The sequence below is a fragment of the Bombus impatiens genome, unplaced genomic scaffold (assembly GCF_000188095.3).
Source record: "Bombus impatiens unplaced genomic scaffold, BIMP_2.2 scf_0133, whole genome shotgun sequence".
NCBI classification, from domain to species: domain Eukaryota; kingdom Metazoa; phylum Arthropoda; class Insecta; order Hymenoptera; family Apidae; genus Bombus; species Bombus impatiens.
Window position 1 is genome coordinate 941,004 of NT_176552.1, and position 23,469 is coordinate 964,472.

Here is a 23,469-nt window from a genome sequence, read left to right on the forward strand (position 1 = left end):
TATCGGCTTCCGGCGACGCTGACTTGGTGTCACGACGCGCCGCTACCCACGGACGCGTTGTTAATTAATTTCACAAGTAGCCGCGGGAAAACGGGTTGCCGCCGTGAAAGAGGGAGAGATCGAGCCCTCTCGCCGGCCCGGATTTCTCGAGCACGCGACAACCGTGCCTTGTGATCTTCGTGGTCGATGAACCCAGCCGGGGGAGACGTGTTCCGGGTCTTATAGAGATTTCGCCTGGCTCAGGTTTTGCTCGGGTTTCACGGCGCGCTTCGAGATCGCGAAAAGCTGTGTTCTTTTGTTTTCCAGACGTTTCTGACGAGGTTTCGTCAGATGCCACTTTCGAACGTTCCAATACTCCGTCGTAATCGAACCGATGATGTTACCGATGGTTTTAGGAGTTACGAGTCCACTGGCTCTGATTTAAGTTAAGCGAACGCGTAACCATTTTCGTCTTTGAAAACAAATGAGATTTCGCGAGATGCTTCCTTGGAGTAACGTTTGGAAATTCTTTCGTAATTCGACCGACATTGCTGGCCATTTTAGTGGAAGTTAGAAGTCATTAGCGCTACTTCGCGGTCGATTCTAGATCGCGAAAGTGGAACGTTTCTGACGAGATTTATTTGTTTCTCGGTACCAAACCCGTAACCAGTTTCACGCTCAAAATTCATCCCCTATTTTTCAGACGAATAAATTGGCGCACGTTGGATTTTAGCCTGGTTAACCGGGCTGACCTTTCTTCGGTGGCCTGAAACCGCAGAATCTCGGCGAAAACACAAAGTAAATGAAATCGAAAATCCGTACAGGGGCTGCACGTGCATCTGCAATGCGGCCTGGAGCTTGGCAAGAGTCGAACAACCCCGTCTGACCGAATGTTGCCTCTCTCTTTCTCCAATTCTCTTTCTCTTCCTCTACTTTTATTCAGCTTTCTATTCCTTTCTCCTACCCTTCGTATCTGTCTCGCGAGAAGAAAAAAACGATAATTATCGGATGGGTGCCGAGATAGCGAAGGAAATTGGTCGGGTGGTATTGCCGAGCTGTATCCAAGAGAAATTGATGTTTCCATGTTGGAAACATCTCTGATCGATCAGGGGAGGGTGGGGGCAATGATACGGAGAAATCTTGTGATTCCTGGTAAAGAAGTTGCCCAGATGTAATTTATCCTTCTGGATGTAACGTAATTTTCTCTGTCTCTGTAGAAACTGAATTTACGTTTCTTCTGCGTTGCACCTTTCTACGTTTATCTTTCATTATTCTTCCTTTGACACCCTCTTAACTTTTTCATCCTCGTCCTTTATAATTTACGTCCTTCGTGTTTTACTATTCCCTTTCGCGCTTTCTCTATCTCTTTGTTAATTTAATATACAGCGAAGATATTTGCACATCGTTAATATTTATCGTAGCGTTTGCACTATAATTTTTCCTTATCTTTACTTTTGATTAATCAGCTACGTTAAATATTCTATCACGGTTACAGAAATTTTACAGCAAAGATGTAGGCAAGCAGAATCCGACGGAAAAATGTTTCGTTGGAAAATAGAGTTTAAAAGAAACGATGTTTTTCTTAAGCGTTTCCTAGATTCGTTAACGAAAGAAGAAAAATAATTTCGCTTGGATATTAATTAATTGGACGAAGATACCCTCCGGCGATTTTCTCTTTTCCAACGCGATTTACTCGTATACCGGTCTATTTTCTTTCACGCTACTTGAGGATTGTGCGGATAGCACCTAGCGGTACTACTATGACTCATTTCGGTATACGGCGTGAAACGCGCGTCATTTCGCGCAGTGTAAGCATCGTAAATTACGGCTGTCTACGATTCACCTGACGTGATTCACGTTTCTAGAAAAACAGCTTCTCTCGATCTTCGACCCACATTTCTCGAGCGGTATGTAATCCTCTATACAAACTCGTAAATCTTCTCTTTGCAAACGGTGTGCTTCGAAAGAATTTTTACAAATGCGAATCTCGTACGAATAAAACGGCTGAATTTTAGACCAGGCAATCACAGAATTTTCCGACGACATTCCTCTCGCCATTTTTTCCCCCCTACCACTTTTTTATTTCCTGTCTGGTTTGATCAAAGTCCCTCGATTTGTCCGACATTCGACGAGAAAGATAAGAGTGGCTCCTCTACGAATACCACGGGCGGCCTCTTAATTCGCACTTGCACAAGCCTTTCATTGACCGAGTCAAGTGAATGACTCACGATCTCGCAGACATTAATTAATCATGCTGCTTCTCGCCCAGTCTTTCTGTCTTACTTTCTACCATTTCGTTCGCGTTCGTACGAGACAGACGTGCTCCGGCGACGCTTATTCTACTTTAATTACGCAACGTCTTCTCGTGAATTCACGAACGACATCAGCGATTACGCAATCTCCGCTACGACATTTACGCGGAATCCAGGATATCGGCAGATTCAACGAGGAAGTTGATAAGATACGGTAGAACCGTTTGGACAGTTAGATTTTTAATAATCATCTTTCGTCGAGACTCGCCGCTTATTTGAACGATATATTACGTTTCACGGTTGGTACTCTACAAGCATCGGGTAACAGATAATCTCGACGGACATTTCCTTTTTCCAACTGACAAAGTAATCGAAGAATAAAGATACACTGGCCCTGAGAAATTTCCTCGGCAACAGCGTAACGATTTAACGAGATACTCGACAAAGGACAATACTTGTTCGGTGCCCTTGCTCCTCGAGGCAGAGTTCAACGCGAGTAAGAAAAGCACTCGCGGACTCTAGCAGCAACGTTTACCAGAAGGAACACGATGTCATGGCCGAAGATATATTGCCCGGAAGAATTCGAGACTGCGCCGGTTTATTGCCTTAATATTAAAGTTGGACCTTTTATCTTCTTCCTCTTCGGTAGAAATAAGTAGAGAAACCTCGGCAGAAGAAGGGTGAAAAGAAGAAAACTCTCTTCTATAATACGTTGCCGCTTTCTTCCTCTATAGCCGTCTCCTTCTAACTTCGCAACTGGTCGGGGAATCTTTACTCACAGCGCGAAAGCCACTTCAAAGATTTACAACTTACACACCGCGGGCGCAACCTCTCCGCAGGAGTATTACCGTGCCACTTCGAGCTAGGGAAATATTCGACTTTATTCGAAAATTATGCGAGAACTTGGCCCCGCAGCGGTCCTCGCTGCGCGGTGTTCCGGGCTGATGTACCGACGCGCGTGCGAGTGATCCTACAGCGCGCACCCCGGGAATCTCTGTTATCCGGTATTAATGTAATTCGCCGTATAATTCAGGGCGGTATCGGGCCGCGTGGTCCGCCACGTTACAAAGCTAATGAGTTATTCCTCTCATCATCGTGAAGGCGTGCCACGCGTGCTCCTCGCGCCAATGTGTGTACCCAGCTTCGTAAACACCGGCCGGTTATTAGGAGCCGGAAGTTTAAGGGGAGTTCGCTAAATTGGTATGCCGATGGTTCCCGGATGGATGTTCCGGTTGTTAGAAGCGGGCAGAACTTCGAATAAACTTTCGCCTCGTAATAGAGCAACTTTCGGCTGGATTTCTTTTTCGGCGGGCAAAACTTAGTTTCGTACGTTGATGGATTGGCGACTTTAACAGACGTGATAGAAACGTTGGCGTGATAGATTGACGCGTTGGTAGGTGGTATTAGTGCTTCTTAACTGTAACTGGTACGAGAGACGCGGAGAAAAATTGCCGCAGTTAGTTCGAAGATATTCATTCCGTTAAGCGAACGTGTTTGTCATTCGAAGTGATTTTCATGGCAAGTGCATGGCAACTGTATATAGCGTCCTGATTCCAGCTGGTTTATCGTATCGTTAGAATTCTCAACTTCGTTGTAAGAAAATCATATTCGTTTTATAAATTTGACGCCCTATCGAATTTCTTTTCAATTCTACCTCGAAATGGAGAAGAATATGTAAATGTCGAATACGATACGACCAACAAGAATGAAGAAATTGGTACGAAGATTAATCGACTTATTAATCGACAGAGATATATATATTTCTATTAAATATCCTCTAGCTTGTATATACATTTTCAAATTGCTTTCAAGTCACGATGAAACTTCCGATTGCTTCACATTGCACGAACGATATATCCGTCAAAATTTTCTATGGCGAGTGTTTGAATATTTTTAGGAACAACCGTATACGATATTTTGCTACGACGAAATAAATTGTTTCTCTATTTGCAGAAGGAAAATCGAACAAACGATTAAACACCAAAGGACACATTGTATGTCGGCGGATCGGCGGAATGCAAATTCCCTAGGAACACTGATAAAACATAATGCAATTGTATAGAGGGCGGTGTGCAAGCCGAAATCAACGTAAATTGTTTGAGGATATCAACGCACCAATTGTAGTTGGTTCGTGGCTCGTGATCGATCCGCGGTATTGACTATTGGCGCAACTGGTAACTAGCCAATCTGCTACGTTGGTCAGACATCTGATTACGAACAGTAATTAGCGGTGGATCGGTATACCTGTGTTGACTGTCACTGTACGAGTAAACTTTGTTCCCTCTCCCACCCCCTCCCCCCGTAACGCATAAATACGAACGACGCGATCGAACTTTAGAAACGCGAAGCTTTCGTTCCCGTTTCCACGTATAGGGTGAACTGAAAATCCTGCTGCAAGCCGTGAAGTGATTATTCATGAAAAAGTAAGTGAAATGCGTAGAACAAGAATTTTCGATACGAGGCTCCGTTTTCCAGAAAATCGACGATGAAGTTTGGTCGGGTGCGTGTGCACTCGAAACGTAAGAGCGCCAACCGCATCAAACTTGATAATTGATTTTCTCGAGAACGAAGCGTTGTATCGAAAATTGTCGTTCTACGTTTTCGATCTGTTTTTGCGCGGAGAATCGCCATCCTTCGGCTTGTACCACGATTTTCAGTGCACCCAGTACATCGCCGACGAGCGCGAACGTACTTAACGCAGCGAAATTCCAACATGGAAATGGTGTGTTTTAAACATTCGTGCGTACGAACGATCGTAAAGATGAGAGCGATTTGCCGACTACGTGGAAACGCTCTCGTCGATTTATTCGTTTCACGTCCGCCCGCTATCCACGTATTTTACGGCTCTAACCTATAATATAATTCAAGTCATTTCTCTTAATTGGAGGTTAAGCGACATCGACGTGGCCAAAGGGTTCCAGTTTCCCGCGAATTCTTCGTTGTATCTTTCCACGTTGCCAGCTGCAATGAATTGACTTTTTTACGAGCCTAAAGCCGTTTACGTTCGAATCCGATTGGAATTTACATTTTCGATCTCTCGAAGGCTTATCGTAAAACGACCTTGATACACGAAAATGATTTCGGCGGTGCTCTTCGAGAAAAGTAGCTTCTCTCGTCTGAAGGGAATACCTGACTTGTTATCGATAAGTTGTTAACGGACATTTATGTAATTTCACGTATTTATAAATTAATAAAGTAACAGTACCTAATATTTACCAAATATTACAATATGTGATAAACTTTGCATATTTTATATATTTGCGCGTATTATGCGCGTTCCGTGAGTCTTTGAACTTAGAAAATTTTCATAGACGCGTAAAGGTTTACGAAAGTCGAAGGTTCCTCGTTGGGAGAATAGAATTTCTCTTTCGAATTTTCGCCAATTTTTCGCGCGACAGCGTCCAATTGGCGCGCATGCGCGTTACGTCATCGTTAATGTGGCGGCAGATTTTTTAACCCATTTTCTCTCTGCTTTTCCGTTTCCCTCGGCAACGTTGTGCCAACTGGAATTGAGAAATAACGATCTCGACGGTTGTATGCAAATATCGGAAAATAAAGTGCATTTCGTACTCGTAACCGGTTCCAAGCGCCAAGCTTATATGGAACGGCGGAAACATTATCGTATCGCGATTTTTCTCCATCGAGAAAAGTACGCGATAGTTTGCAACGGCGATATTAATAATAAACGTTATTGAATGTAAAATGAACGATATAGTTCACGAGCGAAATAGATTGTTATCGGTTATTCAGACTACGATGAATATTATGAATTTCAGGGAATTTTAAGCTCTTTATCTTTTTCGCCTGTCGCTAGAAGACAGTACGCGCATACGCAATGAAGCCAATTATACGCACATTTTAAAACGCTTAACCTGCTAACGAACGGGTAGAACGAGTTAATTTGTGTTATTTCGCTTGTTAAATATCGCGAAATTGATAATTTGTTTATCCAACGATTGGCTGTTTTTAATAGCCCATTACGTTTCTACTGTGTATACATTACACGTATTCTACGTATCATATTATTAATAAATCGTATTAATTCATTCGTCGAATCGCTCATTATTCCTCGAACAATAATTTATATCGTTACTTTTACGTTAAAAAGAATATTCTTTATTTCCAGTCTCACTACTAAGAAATGGACTTGGTTTGCGAGATTCTATCCGAACAAATAATTTCCATTCGCTCGAATCTCTCGTTTTCATACTTTTAAATCATCCAAATATCTCGTAGTGCAGTGCGAAAAGAAATTTTTAATCAAGAAAACAATCTTCTAGCTATCGCGTCAAACTCGTGTCGCAGCTGAGAAAATCGTTCCCTAACGAAATTTTAACGCGCTAATTACCTGCGAAACGCGCTGCTCCGCTGCAACATCAGCTCCTCTCGGTACCGATGTTTTAATCGAACTCGACAACAAAGGCAGCACGTAATTACCGCGTTATTAGAGTCGGATATAAATCCACGTTGCGTTAATAGGTACATGGAGGTCGAGTTGCATCCCAGGGTGCACTCACGTCAGCCAGCCTCTCCTCAATGAAATTCTATTAAAACGAAGCCAGATTCCGCGGTCAGATTAATCTCGCTGTCAGTCTTATCGCGTTTACCTCTCACTAGACTTGATTCTTCCTTAGTCACGTTCGCGTATCGCCTGCTGATTGAGACAGCCGTTCGACAAAATTGCTAATAACATAATATGAAATCGGGGAAACAAAGATGATTTTCTCATACTCTTCGGAATTATACTCGACAAGGTCTCTGACGCTCAACCTATTAGCCTTCCTCTGTAGATTTCACTTACTTTCGTTTCTAAAGATCGCTCTGACTTATTTTCTCAAGTCAGAATTCTGCCAATGAATATTTAGAAGAAATCAGCTTCTTTGTTCGTCTCCTTTAATTCTCTATCGACCCTGTTAATTTTCCCTACGAGCACAACCAGCGAACATGGTAATCAATGGTCCATTAATACACCTAAATATCATTTAGTATGTCTCAAACCACTGTTCGTGCTTTCTCTAGTAAATGTAATATGTTCGCATATTTAAATGCGCGGTAATTTTCTACATAAATTTTCAGATTTCAGATTTCAGGAAAATAATCAGAGACACGGTGGTGTCTGGTACGTGTCAACGATATCTTAAAACGGTCTTACGTACAACACACGCGATATACGCGCGAAACTTTTCCACGGTAACCGTTAAAATACTTTCGCGAGCCGCCATAGTTGCAAGTAGGATATATTTTGTTTAATCGCTTTATTAAAACTTAAGCAATTTCAACCGTACGAAAACCAGTTATACTTGTAACTCGCGCAGTGTGGAAAAAATCGACTCGTACCGTTGCGCGTGTAATTCATTTACGATAACCGATTGCCATAATCGTTCCACGCAACGTTACCGATCGAAGGTCACTAAATAAAGTTGCCAGGTTCATAGGAGGGTTTCAATTAAATTTTAACTGGTCGCATCGGCGAATTTGCAGATTTCGCGGCCAGATTACATATCGCCGGCTTGCCTTATCGCGATTGCAGAGGGGGGTACTTTACTGGAGCACGATAATCTATAAGCATTTATCGATTAAACGTTCCCTTGGTCCAACGCGCGCTAAAATAGAGTGTTGCGAGCGGAACAAGCCGGCAGCGATGCAAATAGCCTATGCGGAATGCAATATGCAACAGCACGATCGTTTTCGTTCGGTGTCATTATCGGAAATTAAGCGTCTCATTTTCATTCGAATATTCCAATGCTTCGTCATCCGGTGGCCGATTAATTTGCATCCTGTTTTTTCGCTCGAATGACCACCATGTAGGTTGTATTATAACGTTAGACTAAAATCGGTGTTTCATGATTATTAAAGTGGCTGGTAATTATGCCTGATGTATCGGCTATTTATTTAATCGACGTATAATTATAATAAAATGTAAATGTATGTAGATATTGGACCTTCCATATGGATGAATTATATCAATATCACACAAAATTACAATTTCTCTGAAATCATTCGTATTACCGGCAACAGTTGAGAAACACTTCTTCATTATCATTTAAGAACTTCTAGCTTATTCTCCAATGTATATCAATTGCTGAAATTCTTTTATCGTTTAAAAGGTGCTGGTGTATCGTCGAACAGATAAAAGTAGAAAATTTCATGCCGAATCTAAATCGAACGTATTCAAATGGATCGTAGAACATGAAACACCGTAAATTTCCTTTAAGAACTTTCTTGATATAGTATACACGGTGTTTAATTTTAATCTATAAATGAGAATTGTTAAAGTATCTGCTATATATGGGAAATATTGCGACAGAGATTGAATGGTTTCGAGAGCGAGATAATCTGGTGTAATTAATTTTTCTGCAGATGGACAAGTAGAGATTGTACGAGGGTGACGCACGTCTCTTGATATTCTGTATAAAAAATTATTTACCAGATATTTCAACTTTTATCTCGTGAAACAGCGCCATACGAAATACAGGGCAAACGCGTAGTTTAATTAACGCAAACGTGCATTAAAAATTATATCACCTCATTTAAGAAAACGTACGTTACCTTCGTGCTATCTCTGTGCGTCCATTCACGGGTAAAATAGTTACACCAGATCGTAATCACCTGGAAGTTACCTCGACCTCTTGTCCGAGCCATTTTTTCTATATAACGGACAGTTCACCAGTAATTCGCACATATAAATAAAAATCGGACAGCCCGTAGAAAATTGCAATTTCCTTCAATTATTTGCTTGCCACGAGACAATCGAAAGTCTTCTCGAATGTAAAGTGAAAAATCTGTCACTGTCCGGAAACTTTGGCGCACAGCTTCACGTACTCGTACGCATCCTCGGTGCATCCTGACATTCGCGATTACGCAACATTCCAAATGGCCATTAGAAATGTTCAGCTTGCCAGTGCCAAATCACCGTGGCAATTTGAATTTGCCACAATGTTTATTCCGCGCTATCCCACAGCGTCGCGTTCCACTAACAGCGCGGAATTAATGCGAGATAGCCGTGGCGCGTATGAAATAACGCGTATTAAATAACCCCGGACAAACTGAACACCGGCGACAGATCGTTAACCCGCGGGGCCAAGAGCGGTCGAATAATTTCCGTGGCCTCTTATAATTGGCCGGGACACCGCTGCCGGACGCTTTAACAGCGCTTTATTTTAACCCGCTGCTCCTCCCATTCATTCCCTCCGGATAAATTAATAATTAATAGATAAACACCGGTGAACGCCGATTATATCCTGCAACCGCGGACCGGTTCGACCTGCTAATGTAACAGGCTGCCGATAATTTAAGCGGTCGCCGCGAGAGATCACCGGTCACGTTCTTCCTTTACCCATTTTATACCCGTGGATGAGCAGCACCGCGGATTCTTACGCGAATCTAAAATTTTCACCACCGCCAGTTTGAGAAATCGAGCCTGAGCGGAGATTTCGTTCGCTCTTTGCGCGTTACGACCAAGTACTTTGGGAATCTCGCGTATCTTCCCACGTTGCGCGCGTCTTCTCTACATCTTCGCACGTTTACGACGGAAATCTGCGATCTATCGACGAGCGTTCGAGGTTGAACTCCCAGTTACAGTCGCGAGAATCGAAGAAACCCAAGAGTCGAAGGAGAGTTCTTTGAATTCCGAAGAACAGAACTTAAAGTTGGCGCAACGACTGTCGTTTTCGACGACGAGGCAAGTTTAAGGACGACACAGTTTAAGGGATAGCTCGTTTTTGTGGTCGTTACGCTCGGATCCCGGAGGCTGAGAGAAAATTTTTGAGTCGCGCGTTCCAGAGACTTCGAACGTGGCTCGACGAAGAAGGAAGCGAAAAGTCAGAAAATTAGGAGAGCAAGGGGAACTTGAAAAACTGGATCATTAGCGAAATTAGACCGGAAGAGGGTTGGCAATGAGAGAGACGGGGCTCTGGTGTATTGGGAATGCACCGCGAGCGTGCGGTGCAGCAACAACCGACGACAATCGTTAGGCATTCGAGCGAACCGCACGTGACCGAATCGGGAATTCCGTGGATGGAGTTGGCCGGCGTTCGCTTACGCGATTATTTCGGGGCACGTACGGCCATTGGACTTTTAGCTACGGCTTGGAAACGTCGAAGAATGTTTTGAAGGCGAAGGGTGGCGGGAAAACACGATCGTTCGGGATCGTTATGGGCCTAACGTCTGTTCGAAAAGACGACTTTCTCGAAACGCGACGTGGGCGAATTCAACGTGACGGTCGTTGCGAATTCGACGTAAATAACTTTGCTCTTCGTTGGTGTAAACGACCAGGTTACTCGAGAAGTTACACCGGTTTAAACGCGATCGTGCGAATCACGCGATGGTTTGATCATCGTTCGAGCAGCTCTTCGGATTACGCCCGTTTCTCGAGATGTTACCTTCTTCCGATTATCGCGATTTCACGGCCTACGAGCTTTACCATACGTGCGTCTAAATTCCAAGCAACGTTGGATGGAAAATGAATTAAACGAAGTGCGCGTTTTTCGAGAAAAATTCTATTTCGATTTGATGTCTTCCAAACCACGGAAGACCACATTTTTGAAGATATTCGAGTCTTTTACTTTCGAACATTTCGGACAATTTTTGTCGATTTTCGTCCTAATCCTTTTGAAGAAACTTTCTTCTTTTGATGCATCTTCCGTGCCTTCAATAATAGCCATAACTTCGATGCCTAGCGCATTGCGAAGTCGCGCTAGTTTAGCAACAGAATTGACGCTGTAAAATGACGAAGAATTATCGAAATTGAAATTTTCGACGCGCAAAACATATTATAGATATTTCTTCCATTATCGATACAACGTCGGATCGGGCTAAGCCACAAATGTAATCTTTCTCTGTATTTTGAGACGCTTCTACCTCCGTTTTTATCTACTTTCTTTACTTTACTTTATCTACTTGCAATATGCATTTAACAAGATATTGTAACACATAGGTGTAATTACTTTCAAGATAATGCAATTACTTTGAATGCACCAACGTAACGAGAAAATTCGATATGCGGAGAAAGCGGCTGCAAAATCATTTATCTAAAGTTTCATCGTTTCTCGTTGCAAGTAAAAGATCCGCCTTCTCTGATGTCATTTTAGCCTACGTGAAAAGCGAACTTGACGCGCTATCGATTTTACAGGCTTCTCGTAGATATCGCGGTTCTGTAAACGAAAGAAACTTTTGACTCTGAATACTGAAACTTCCGGAACACGATTTTAGCAGATACTCCGCAGCAACTCCTCGATTGTACTTTGCAACGGCAAAGGAACGTTCCTCGTTCACCGACCACTTAGAATTGCATTTTTAAAGCAAACTACAAGCTTCCATTTTCGCTGTAAAAGCTTGCCAACGCTCGGTAGAAGCATCCCAGGTCTAATTTCTAGTACCTAATACCCTGCTCCACCAGCTTCTTAACCACTAAACGTCCTTCATCTCCGTCGTTCTACGCTGTACGCAACCGTTGGTCCACCGATTGTGCTCGCCCCTCGCTCAAAAACGTTACGACCACCTGCAACCCTCAAAAAGAATTTTCCCCTCTTGCTCCTTGATATACAGCCGGGGCAGGACCCGGTGAAAAAGGAATAAATTACAAATTACGTACAAGATCGTCCCTCAGCCACCATCCGCGGGCTAATAAACGAGGAATTCAAGCGGCGTCGCGCGAATATTAATTACCAAAATTGTGGACGGCGCGTTAATCCACCACCCTGTCCTGGCTGTTTCGCCGTGGCGAACGGAAGTCCGTCGTCGTCTTAAGTTAATATCGCGGCCTCGGGCCGTGTCGGAAATTGCGGCTGAAGTTGGCCAGAGGAGAGCAATGATTAAAGTCTCGCGATGCTACCCTCTTCTGCAGCCGTAGTCTTCGAGAAGGTTACCGGCAGACGAATCAATTAGTCTGACCGACGAGCTGACCGGCTAATTGCAGGGTCAGGGAGCTGGAAAAATGCCGAGGAACTAAGGTCGCCGTGCCTTCGACCGGGGAAAGGAAGTTGCTCGGAGAAAGGCGGGACGTTTTTCTGACGGACTCTGGCAACCGGGGAATTTTAATATCAGTTCGGCCGAGACAAAGACGTTTCTTATACAGGCTGATGACAGTATGAGTTGTATATATATACGCAACTATAAGGAAAAATTAGATTATGCATACGTTTAAGTGTCAGTATTAGATATAAGATGAAACGTGCTTGTAGATAAGCAAAAATCTTAAAAAAGAATATATATAATATATCTTTTATTTATTCTTCGGCCTCACAGCGCAGGAAAAGGATTTGGCTTACGAGTTTCTGACTCTCACTGGTTCTCGTAATTTATTTAGAGCATACGTTGGAAGATTTTTGCTTATCTACACCCACCTTTCAAACATACGTGTCCCATCTTATGTTTAATATCGACACCTAAACGTATGTATAATTTAATTTTTCCTTGGCCTATATAATACACACTATCCTATCTAATCTTTTTTCCTACTATAATAACTACTATACTACTATAATAATAATAATTTTCCTACTATTTCCTTACTATTCTCTAATCTATTACTATTTTTTCTATTTAATCTATTTAGTGTATATTGTAAATTGCCACTGATCTTTTTGTAAGCCTGTTGCGTTAGACACTCGATTTTCTCGTCTTTCTATTAGAAAATATATTGTACTTGAGGAAGAAATGAAATCGTTGTTGATATAGCGATATTTCCTTTCGATCTTCTGGGGATGTTTTGGGGAAAATGTCTGCGAATCTTCGTATTTTTAAGTAATTTCTCTTATTTTCTTGTCGTTTTCGAACCTGCGAAATTTTTGTCTTCTTGTTCGTTGAAACGTAATTCAAATGTACAAACAAATGTACAAAGACGCAATGTTGGTAAAGAAATCATAAACAATGACAATAAATAAACAGAGTAGAGAATGGTTTCCTTAATCTTTCCTCTTAAGTCAAAGATAATTGATAATTGCGTAACTAACAGGAATCGTTAGCCAGCATGGGCCACCACCGTCTAAGGTTAACATACGGTTAACGCACAGTTTAATTCGCGGAAGCCAGACGCACATAAATTCCAATCTGTAACAGCATTGTTAAAAAAGGAAAAGAAGCAATCCTTTGATCCTGTTTATTCGTCCACTCAATCTTCGTTACCATTACTATTGTTTCGATCACTGTTCCCTAGAATCAATTAGCATAGAATGAAAGGAACGCAAAGGAAACGTCATTCGGGTTCGTTTAACGCCACTCGAGACGATCATCTTCCGAAAATATAAATAATTCGAACGTTTCAAATAGCCGATCGCTGTCATCGATCACGATGCTCCCTATTTCCTTCTCCATAGACTCCTAACGCTATAGAAGAAGATTACCTTCGTAAAATAAAAATATTTCCAGCAGTCTGAACACTCAATCGATGCCGTTTCCTCTTGCAATCTACAAAGTGCTGTGCCCTACATTTCTTTTACCATTTCCTTTTACATTTCCTTTTACCAATTTCTAACGCCATTAAGAAAGCCACTATCTCCGTGACGTAAAAGCAATTCCAATAATTCGAATGTTCAATTAATCGTATTGCCTGCTGTTTCACTTCGTCACGTTTGCTCTCCCATAAAATTCGATATAGATATTAATTAAAAATCAATCTCACGATATCGCCAGGTGTTTTAACGTCTCGTCGGTGACCAGAGACCAAAGGCAATTAGTCGAACGTTCGACTAATTAGACAGTCGAAACGAGGAACCTGCAGCCTCTCGCGGTTATCGTTGGCAAATCGTTTCGAGGTGTTTTTCACGGTCCTCGATCGGCTACAATTAATTCCACGTGATTAATTACGACCGACACGCAATACGATTGAAAGATTCGCGTCGAAAGATTAAGAATCGTCGAATCCTGTCTTGTCTTGGCATTCCTCGTGCCTTTGAACGACACACGATAATTTATTCGGTGCCATTAGCCTCGCCTCTCAGCGACGGCGGTTCGTAAATGAGCTTTCACGTTAAAATAGCTCTTGTCTTTGCACCGCTTTTTGCCTTTTATACGAGCGCGCTGGTCCCGACGAATCCTTTTGCCCACCCTTTGTGCAAAATGCGCGTTATTAATTTTGATGCAGAGGAAGAAAGGCCGGGACGATGTAGGACGAGGATTATATCTGCCAGATTTTTCACAACGATTGATGCATTTAAGAGAAAAGGTTTATTGTTATTAAGAGCAGCGATTTCACACTGGCAATTTTCTTTCTTTCCCGAGTTGCTATTTAGTAGCTATTACGTTCAAACAATATTATTATCAACGTATTAGCTGCTAATTTAGCTGTCAGTCTCGAAAACGGTTTCAACCGTTTCAATTTTCTTACAGTATCATTTTTCAAATCTTATCACTAATTTACAGATTAGTAAGAACGTAAGATTCGTTTCGTTACTCGAAACGATAACATTGGGAATGAAATCTCAATGAATATTATATATTTTCGATCGATGAATAATTATGTATACTTGAGATTATGTTTTCTGGTGGATTGCGCGACTGGAAAATGCAGCGCATAGCATCGAACGCAATATCGCGAAGAGGCAACCGAGTAGGCAGGCAGTAGCAGGGCTTCTTAAAATTAATCTAATCAGACGTGGCGGGGCGCGCCTAAGTGGATTCGTACATTAACAGAGAGAGAGCGTTTAGCGAACGTGGCCGAGGCAGTTTCCAGCCTCTAGACTTTAGATTTACCTAGCCCTTCTATTACAGCCGTTCATTCACTTATCGAATAATTCATAATTACCTACTACGTGTTTGCCAAAAAATGATCTCCACTCTTTGCCGTACGGTGGTGAAATTTTCCCACCACTTACCAAGTGTTGGATTTAATTCTATGAGTTTTCTCAATCTTCTATCTTCCATAAATATTTTTATCTCTCTACGGATCGTTTTATAGAAGCTGAGAATTTTCTTCCTCAATTTCCTAAGGTTTCTTTCTGAAACAAATACTTTTATCGTCTTACAAATCATCTTATATTGGGTTGGCAACTAAGCGATCGCGGATTTTATCAGTACCACCTAATGACAAAATCCGCAATCACTTGGTTTCCAACCCAATATATCCTTTTAAAACTGAGAATTTTCTCATTCAAATGTAGAAGCTTCTATTCAGTGAATTATCGCTCATGGGGACGAATAATTGTTTCATCAACATAAACGGAGGTTCCGAGCTGCAAAAATATTTTTAACAATTATTCGTCGAATCGTTTCTTCCAACGTTCGTCGATTTACCTCAGGATACCGCACTCGATTGTTCTTCTCGTTCCACGCTTGTCAATATATCCGATCGTTAAAATCGTACGCTTGGAAGAACGTGAAATTCAAAGGCTTTCTCTTCTAATTCAAACATAATAAATTATTCCAATGAAGTATTGTGCATAAAAGAACGAAGTTATTCGAAACCTATCAAAAACCGTGTTAAATTGTATTCGTTTAACGTATCGAGGCTTGCGCCTGCTACAGTCTTTTCGTACACGCGCCACACATCGTAACTGTTATCAGACAAATTTGAAAAGTCACGATAGTAGAGTTCATGTCCGTAATTTAAATATTTTAGTTACAAATAACCATTATACGAACGATTGAAATTGTTTTGATGGGAGTTTTGTTCGGTTGCATGGGAGTTTTGCTTCGGTTGCAAATAGCCATTATCGACGACAACAAATTTTTCCTGTTATATTCGACCATTGACCGAGGACAGGATGGACTTGAGTGAGTTTTAAATGGAATTCCGTGTCTCGTGTTCTAAAGTACCGAACTCGAAAAAGCTCAATGATTTGTAACGTCGCGTCGCGACGATTGTAATTATGTTAAATCCATACCCTTTGATGTGGTCCGTTTGAACGTGGTTTGGACGCGATACGTTTATTCAAACGAAACTTTAGCTAGTGGTCGATTGAATAAACTTTGTCGAACTCGCCTATCTCGCCACGTGAAATTATGCCACGCTATTATACGAACAGAAAATCGTAAGTACATGGTAAACGCATGAAGTATTTGTCGCGCGACAGTTTCGAGTAAACGGAATTCAACTGTATATTAAATGCAAATTACAGACGTTATTACACAAAATAGCAATTAAATTGATAATTCGATTAAAACCATGCTTTAAAATAATTTTACGGTGGAAAGTAAAACGGAGTTGTGTGAAAGCTGATTTGTGTATTTAATAATTAATTGTTTGTTAAATTAAAATGGTATATAGAATTGGAATTAAATTGAGACGATTTATAATTTGTTATAAGATATTATCACGAGTCGTATTTCGAGAAATTCCGAGAAATCTGCAATTATTATAAATTGCAATAGCATACATGTACATTCTTCTTCTTCAATCAAATACAACAGAATCACGTTTAAAAACCTTTTACGTAATCTACCCAATTCATTCTGCTCGATCATGCTGCAATTTCCGCTCCCCAATTATGAAACAACCGACACGTATAACGTACGATAGATATTTTATCGATAAATAGAATTAATTTCTGATATACGTATAATGGGACCCGAGCGTAGTCACCTCCCCGTGGTGGGTCCCGGTAATTGCTATCGTTTTCCAAATATTCATGTTCGAAATACCACTGCAAATATTAGAAAATTAATATAACATTGATTTTGCTACTACGTATAATGCATACACATCCATTAAATACATACGTTATACCATTTGCAAACTGATACGCATATTAACGTCTCATCATTGGTATCGCTACATCGTAAAACGATACGAAGCTAAAAACTACGCTAATACAGTCTAGTCTAGACTATGCAAAATTCTCTTGAGAATTTTTTTTTGGTAATCCAAACTGGACCGACAATTCGTCGTGGGACGCCGTAGCATATCGCAAGGCCATCGTGGGATGCTTGCGTCTTAATTTTGATCAATCGTAAATTAGATATGCGTAGGTAGTAATCTGCGATTTATCGCATAATCTCTGCGGTGATTTATGTAATCGTCGTACGCCAGATAGATGCGGCGTGCCGTATGCTTTGCTTTGAAATTTGTAAGGATCCAGGTAGTTGTTTTGTGGGAGATGGAAGATGGGGCTTAGCGTATGCTTACTTGGAAGTTTTAGGTTTAAGCGTTAGTTTTAATTGGCAACTTAGAAAGCCAACGTGGGATGCGCGCGTCTTAGCTTTAATCGATCGTAAGATAAAGAGAGACATATATATAGTAAATTATTATCATCCGCCGTGGGACGTCGTGGGATACCGTGAGATAGCGCGGGGATTTCGAGGGATGTGTACGTTTGAGTTAAAGTCTTCGATACGAAAGGTTGCCACTAGGGCTACGATCTAATGTACTTTAGTTTAAGTAGCTTTCAGTGCTAAAATTGAGATTAAGTTAATCGTAAGCCTCGTCAGTGGACGGCGAGGGATACAGAGAGAGACTTATTCTTCGTTTTATGACTCGTTGTTAGTTTTACGCTTTAGCTTTAAGCCTCGATTTCAAGTCTAATTTTTACGCCTTAATTTTACATCTTAATTTTAAGATTTAGCTTTAAGTTTCAGTTCTAAGTTGCGTCGTTACTTTTTAGACCTACTTTTAGGTCTTAGCATCGAGCTGTGTCGTTAGTTTTAAACATTGTTACCAAGTTTTAATCTTAAGTCGCGTCGTTCGTTTTATGTCTTAGTTTTAGTCTAATCGCGAAGAAAATACAAACACGAAAATATCGTAGAGAAGATGGAAAGTCAGATTTTTATGTTTCAAATGTGTGAAATTATAATTTTCTTTGAAACTAATCAAACGAATCATTTTGTTACTTTGTCATGTATTTTCGTACCGTCTTTTTGCTTAATAAAACGCGTCAATTTTATAATTCATTATTCCATGGTGTATACGAATACTAATTAGCAGCGATGTTAACAACGATCGTAATCAGGAAAAATTCTCGTCGTCGATGATGATTATCGTCAAGTAAAATAAAATTCGAGCTATCGGTAACGATTGCTGTTAACCAAAAAATATTCCCACCATTTATATCGGTTACTGGTAACCAAAATTAGATTTTCGTCATGGACAATCGGTTACTGATAGGCAAAAAATATGGCAAACATTCATAAGGTTATTCACAAGCAGAATATTTTAGAAATTTCATTTTTTGAGAAATATCTTCAAATTCTATCGACTGAACTGACTTCCATTTAAATAGAAATTAATTTCTCTTTCAATGGTCTTTTTGTGTCTTTGTTTATCTATTTCTTGAAGTTAAATCTTAATTCTCCACCCATCCAAATTGACCTATAATCTTCATTTATTGTACAAGTTGTTGTATATCTTCTATATATCAGTCTTTGGTATTTCGTATTTTCTATATTTCTATTCGCTTTTTTGTTGCTTTCTCTGTTCGTTCACGTAGAAAGCTCTCAATTTTATGCTTCTTTTTGCGAAGTTTGTCACTCCCCATGTTCGTTTCTCCTTCGTCATTGTTGCTATTTCTGTCCATTTCTTGCTTTTCAGTGCGATTGGTCTAACTGCTATATACATATATATTGTGTATTCGCTTAGTATGTTTCCATTCTCTATTTCCTCGCTGTGGCGTAGTTCGACGAGGTCAGTTCTCTATTTTATATTCCAGTCATCGTGTTATCGTCATTGTCCAACCTAGTTTCCCAGCTAATCTTACCTGCGCGATAATTCTTTTTATCGACAGTGGAATATTAAGGTCAGGTAGTTCGTCGCTTCTATTCCTGTTACATTCTACATTCTTTTTGTACGCGCAGTTCGTTGCTCAGTCTGCTTGTCCTGTTCCATAGATTTCTCTGTCATCGTTCGTTGCCCACCTTCTATTTCCTCGTACAGAGCCACGCGTAAAGGCACGAAAAGTTAGAAGCGATAAAATTTGGGAAAAAATCCGCCCGAAACATTCGACAGGTTCGATCGGTAAATGTAGCATACGACGCAAGCATAAAACGGTGGTTGAAATGGCTGCGATCAGGAAAAATATTACGAAACGTATAGGCGAGGAAAATACATGCGACGTCGCGTCACGTATCAAAAAATTGATTCTCGGGGCAAATAAATAGAAGCGCGACAGCGGCGGGCGTTCGCCAGACGGAAAAAGACGGCACGAGATGGTCAGAGTCTTTATAGACGGCGCCAATTTTCCTAAGAAAGCGAGCAAATAGTAAATGGTAAATGGTCGACACGTGGGCGTTGACTCGTGCAACAGGAACGTGCCACGTAACGACAGAATCGCGACGCCCACCAGATGCTTCGATCCAGACTGTCCTCTGTTCTTTGAAACCTGCACAGCCACTGCGCTGCTTCGCAGGTACCTCGCATCCGTCAACTCTGGCTTTTTCTCATCTCCACGGAACCACGAAATTCATAGGTTTTATATTTCTACGCGATAAATTGAATTTGTAGTAGCAGATTCTCATTTCGTTACTCGCAGTCTCCAGTTCGAGTCATTTCCATCTTTGGATGGAAGAAGCCGATGCGACGATCGTCTACCAACAGATCGACCGATCCTTCGTTTTCGAATCTTTTGACTTCGAATTTGCATTGGAAAGGCATCGAAGAAGGCTTGAAATATCTTTAATTGGACAGGACTCGGCTTCTGAGATATTCGCGTTGTTCAAGATAAAAATTTGCCTATACGTACACGTACACAGCAAATGGAAATTCCTCTGGCACTGGAAAAACATTCTGCCTCGCGCGATGGCCTAATATAAAATTCCTCTATACTCTAAATTCATCGTGAAAATTCCTCCATCTGTCCTATCCTACATTCCTCTGCCACATTATTATGCCATCAAGCGACCGTTATCGCTGAAAACGAACGAAATTCGAATGTTTCGACCAGAGGTTGATCGTTATTGGAACAACAGACGTCGAACGAGATTTCTCCTTGAATCCTCTGGAGAAAAATACAAATTTAGCAGAAAAATTACTCGTGCAAATTATGAGCATCAAAAAAAAAAAAAAAAAAAAAAAAAAAAAAATTTTCCACGAGCTCGATCAATCTTGCAGACAAAAATCTGCCAATCTTACGAAATAGTAGTTGATACTCGATATGTGATCGTGATAAACGTCCAAACAGCCGGTCATCAACGCGTCGTTCAGCGAAACGATTAACCACGACACGTAACACGTGCCTTTCGAAGCAAACGAAAACCCGGCTCAGTTCCTCCATAACGATCATTCAAATTGATTTAAACAGTTTGAACAGACTGTGTCTCAACCACCTTCTCCAGACGTAGGACGTATCAGCTGAGTCGATCTGGTCGACAGACCCTGGATAACTTTCCGTCTGGTCGGTAATAATCGCCGGTAGCGTGAGTCTATTTCCATAGTAATTTCTCGTCAGCGAATAACCGTGTGCTGTGGCGTGTGTACGTGCAATGTGCACTTGCTCGGTGAATTTCGCGCACAAATTATATTTTACATGATTCCGGGCGAAGGGCAAAGAAACAAAGAAAATGCTTATATCGTGGAAATTGAACTCGATTTAATTGGTAATTCTTACTGGAAATAAATATTTGCAAGTTGCTCGATATTCATAGCGCGTCGCGTCGCAGAATATTTCTAGATTCCAGAGAGATTTAGAGAAAAAAGAATGGAAACAAAAATTCGTATTGTTAACTCGTATCTCTCTACAATTTCTATCTCGTGGATTTCGAATTTTATCGGGTCGTTTATCGGCCACGTATCCAGAAAAAGTACGATTTCAGAGAAAACGAGTCCGAACGTTTCGAACTCTCAGAGAGCTTCGACTCTCGTGACGCAACAGCGATGCGACTTAGGCGGTGAATTTTTCAAGCTCGTTCGTGCCACTGATAGCTGTAGAAAGTACGAGGAAACCACAGTGTTCCTTTCGTGCCGATAACTAACAAAGAGCTACAAATTTTCAATTAAGTATCAAACGTAAGAAATTCACTTTCTTAGATTCTATATCGCAGAAAAATACGGAAATATAATTTTTATCGTTAATTTCTATTTGCCTAATCTTCGCATCTTTTCGATCGACTTGCGATTTACGTAATATACGAGCAACAGATTCCGAATAAATTTGACCCGTTCAACGCGTAGCGTACGTACTCGCTTTTGACTTGTGCTGCATATCCTGCAAGTTTACACGCCAACCGTATGACAGAATCTGGTCTCTGTGTAAGCAGAAAACACGTATTTCCTTCGTTACAGTATACATACACACATATATCTTCCTCGCTCCATTACTTCGCGAGTCAGGTGAACGGGCTTGCAGCAGCCAGGCTCCTGTGGATTAATTGGTCCGTGAACGCTACCAAATGCAGTCGGTTCGCGAGAGCTGGCCGTTTTAGGACAGTCGTCTGAAACGAGGCGCCTCTACGATAGATATCTCGCGAGCTTTTCACCTGTGTAACATTATACATACGGGCGTACAACACGTGGGTCGTTGCGCTTGTTACGCCGCTCGGTGCATTTGTGGTCGTTTTGATGCCGGCCTCGGAGAAATCGGTTCTATTTGCGGTTTTCAGATAGAAACTGTACGCAATAACGGTGCGCGTGTGTTTCCTTGCAGTCACTTTAACCGCGCGGCTTGAATTTCATTTGTAGATTCTTCGAATTTTATCCCAAGATACTTGGAATTTCATTCGAAGATCCTGCAATTTCATTCGAAGCTCCTCCGAATCGGGTATTTTGCATTTTCACGTATATCATCGGTTTTATGTTATATTCTTTGATACATATTATAACATTCGTTTTATCGAACGATTGTTTTACGCTACAATAATGATCCTTTGCCTGTAGCGTTGCTCCTTTTCTATCTTTTCTTTACTTCTCAGCTTTCTAACGCTTTTTTCATATTTCCCATCATCGCTGACCTTTTCACACCTATCGTTTCGTCTTTATCCCTTCTTGAAGCTAAAATATCAATCGTTTCTTTTTATTCCGATGGTATTCCTTTCTTACTTTTCCACCTTCTAATTTCCCTCATTTTTTTACTAACACTTCTAGCGAAACTCTCGATACGATACGCGTATTCTTGAAACATATCTCACAACCGATGCTTCCTACATGGTATCTTCGCATAGCTTCTTCCTACCCGTATATTTAGGGTTTCAATATCGTTACCGCCATTTTTTTTACCACAAATTATCGTACACATCGATGCAAATGATACTGACAAATCTTTCGTATCTTACTTAGAAATTCTCCCATCTTTCTACCGAGAGATCATCCATCCCTTAGCTTCCCTTAGCTTCAAGAAACAAAAATACCAAAGTACAGAAGATTTGGTTGAAGGTTGGTTGGCTGGTTTAATGACGAGAGATCTTCATATAAAAAACCGTCAAATATATTTTAAAATAATAGATACAGAGAATGTTCGCTATCGACTCATTTGCATCATGACCCTGCTTAAGAAGACTGGCCCCTATTACCGCGTGCGTTCAATCGTAGGTGCAGTAAATGACATCCGAATTCTTCATGGAGTTTATCGAAAATTTACTGTTCGAAACGATTGGTAGACAGTGTTACTTCGCGAACATCGCATCTTATATTCTTTATAACAGAGGAAAAAAGAATTATTTATTTAAAAAAAATAAAAAATTAAATCATATTATTTCTCGTGGAATGCTCTAAAATGGTCAATACGATAAACTGATATAGGCCAGATACTGACAAACGGGTCAAACGTGATCTCTCGCATCCGAAGAATACTCAGCGATTGAAATAAAAAGCAGTCGCAGCGCGCGGGATTAAATTCGCGCTCGGATGCGAATCAGTTAAAATCGCATTGAGACTGAGACTGAAAAACTGATCGCGTTACGTTTATTTATACCGGTCGGGCGTATACAGGAAAATTTAAATTCGTCTTTGTTTGACGGCTGCTCGTAGCGGCGACGTTGTTTTTGTCCGGAGTTTATTTATTATTACATTACGTGTATCCCAACGATGTTGATACTCCGAGGCAAAACAACAACACGATTTGAATTGTCCTCAAGCTCATGCGCCGCTGCACACACACACACACTCCCACGCACGATCCAGCCCCCGATCTGTCATCCACACCACGAACCGCGCATCAATGCCTCCTCTTTGGTATTAAAATCTGCCGCACGAGGGGTTCACAAAAAAAAAACTCCTTTCACCCGCTGTTCTCAGCCCAGCAGCAACAAATTACCCGCCACCCCTCGAGAACGTTGAAAAACCATTTGAATGCTCTCGAAGCGGACCAACGCGAACAACCAATGGATCTCGTCCCTTTTTCTACCCCCTGCGACCGTGTGATTTCGCGAAAGTCGCGTCCGT

The 23,469-nt window shown here is 41.1% G+C and overlaps 1 protein-coding gene and 1 long non-coding RNA gene across 10 annotated transcripts in view; one reads left to right on the top strand and one right to left on the bottom strand.

The window, feature by feature from the left end:
- Window positions 1-23,469, bottom strand: part of LOC100746960 (ankyrin repeat domain-containing protein 50) — a 218,934-nt gene that overhangs the window by 39,693 nt on the left and 155,772 nt on the right. Inside the window, exon 1 of one of the 9 annotated variants that reach the window (XM_024365308.2) lies at window positions 11,616-11,728. The exons of the other annotated variants lie outside the window; for them this stretch is intronic. The gene's annotated coding sequence lies outside the window, so the exon portion shown is untranslated. Of the gene's footprint in view, window positions 1-11,615; window positions 11,729-23,469 lie in introns of those variants that run through there. 9 annotated transcript variants of the gene reach the window in all.
- The window catches only part of LOC117151274, a 17,716-nt gene continuing 1,800 nt past the window's right edge, over window positions 7,554-23,469 (top strand). Inside the window, exons 1-2 of the long non-coding RNA XR_004461066.1 lie at window positions 7,554-7,564; window positions 10,117-10,119. This is a non-coding gene — a long non-coding RNA (uncharacterized LOC117151274). The remainder of the gene's footprint in view (window positions 7,565-10,116; window positions 10,120-23,469) is intronic.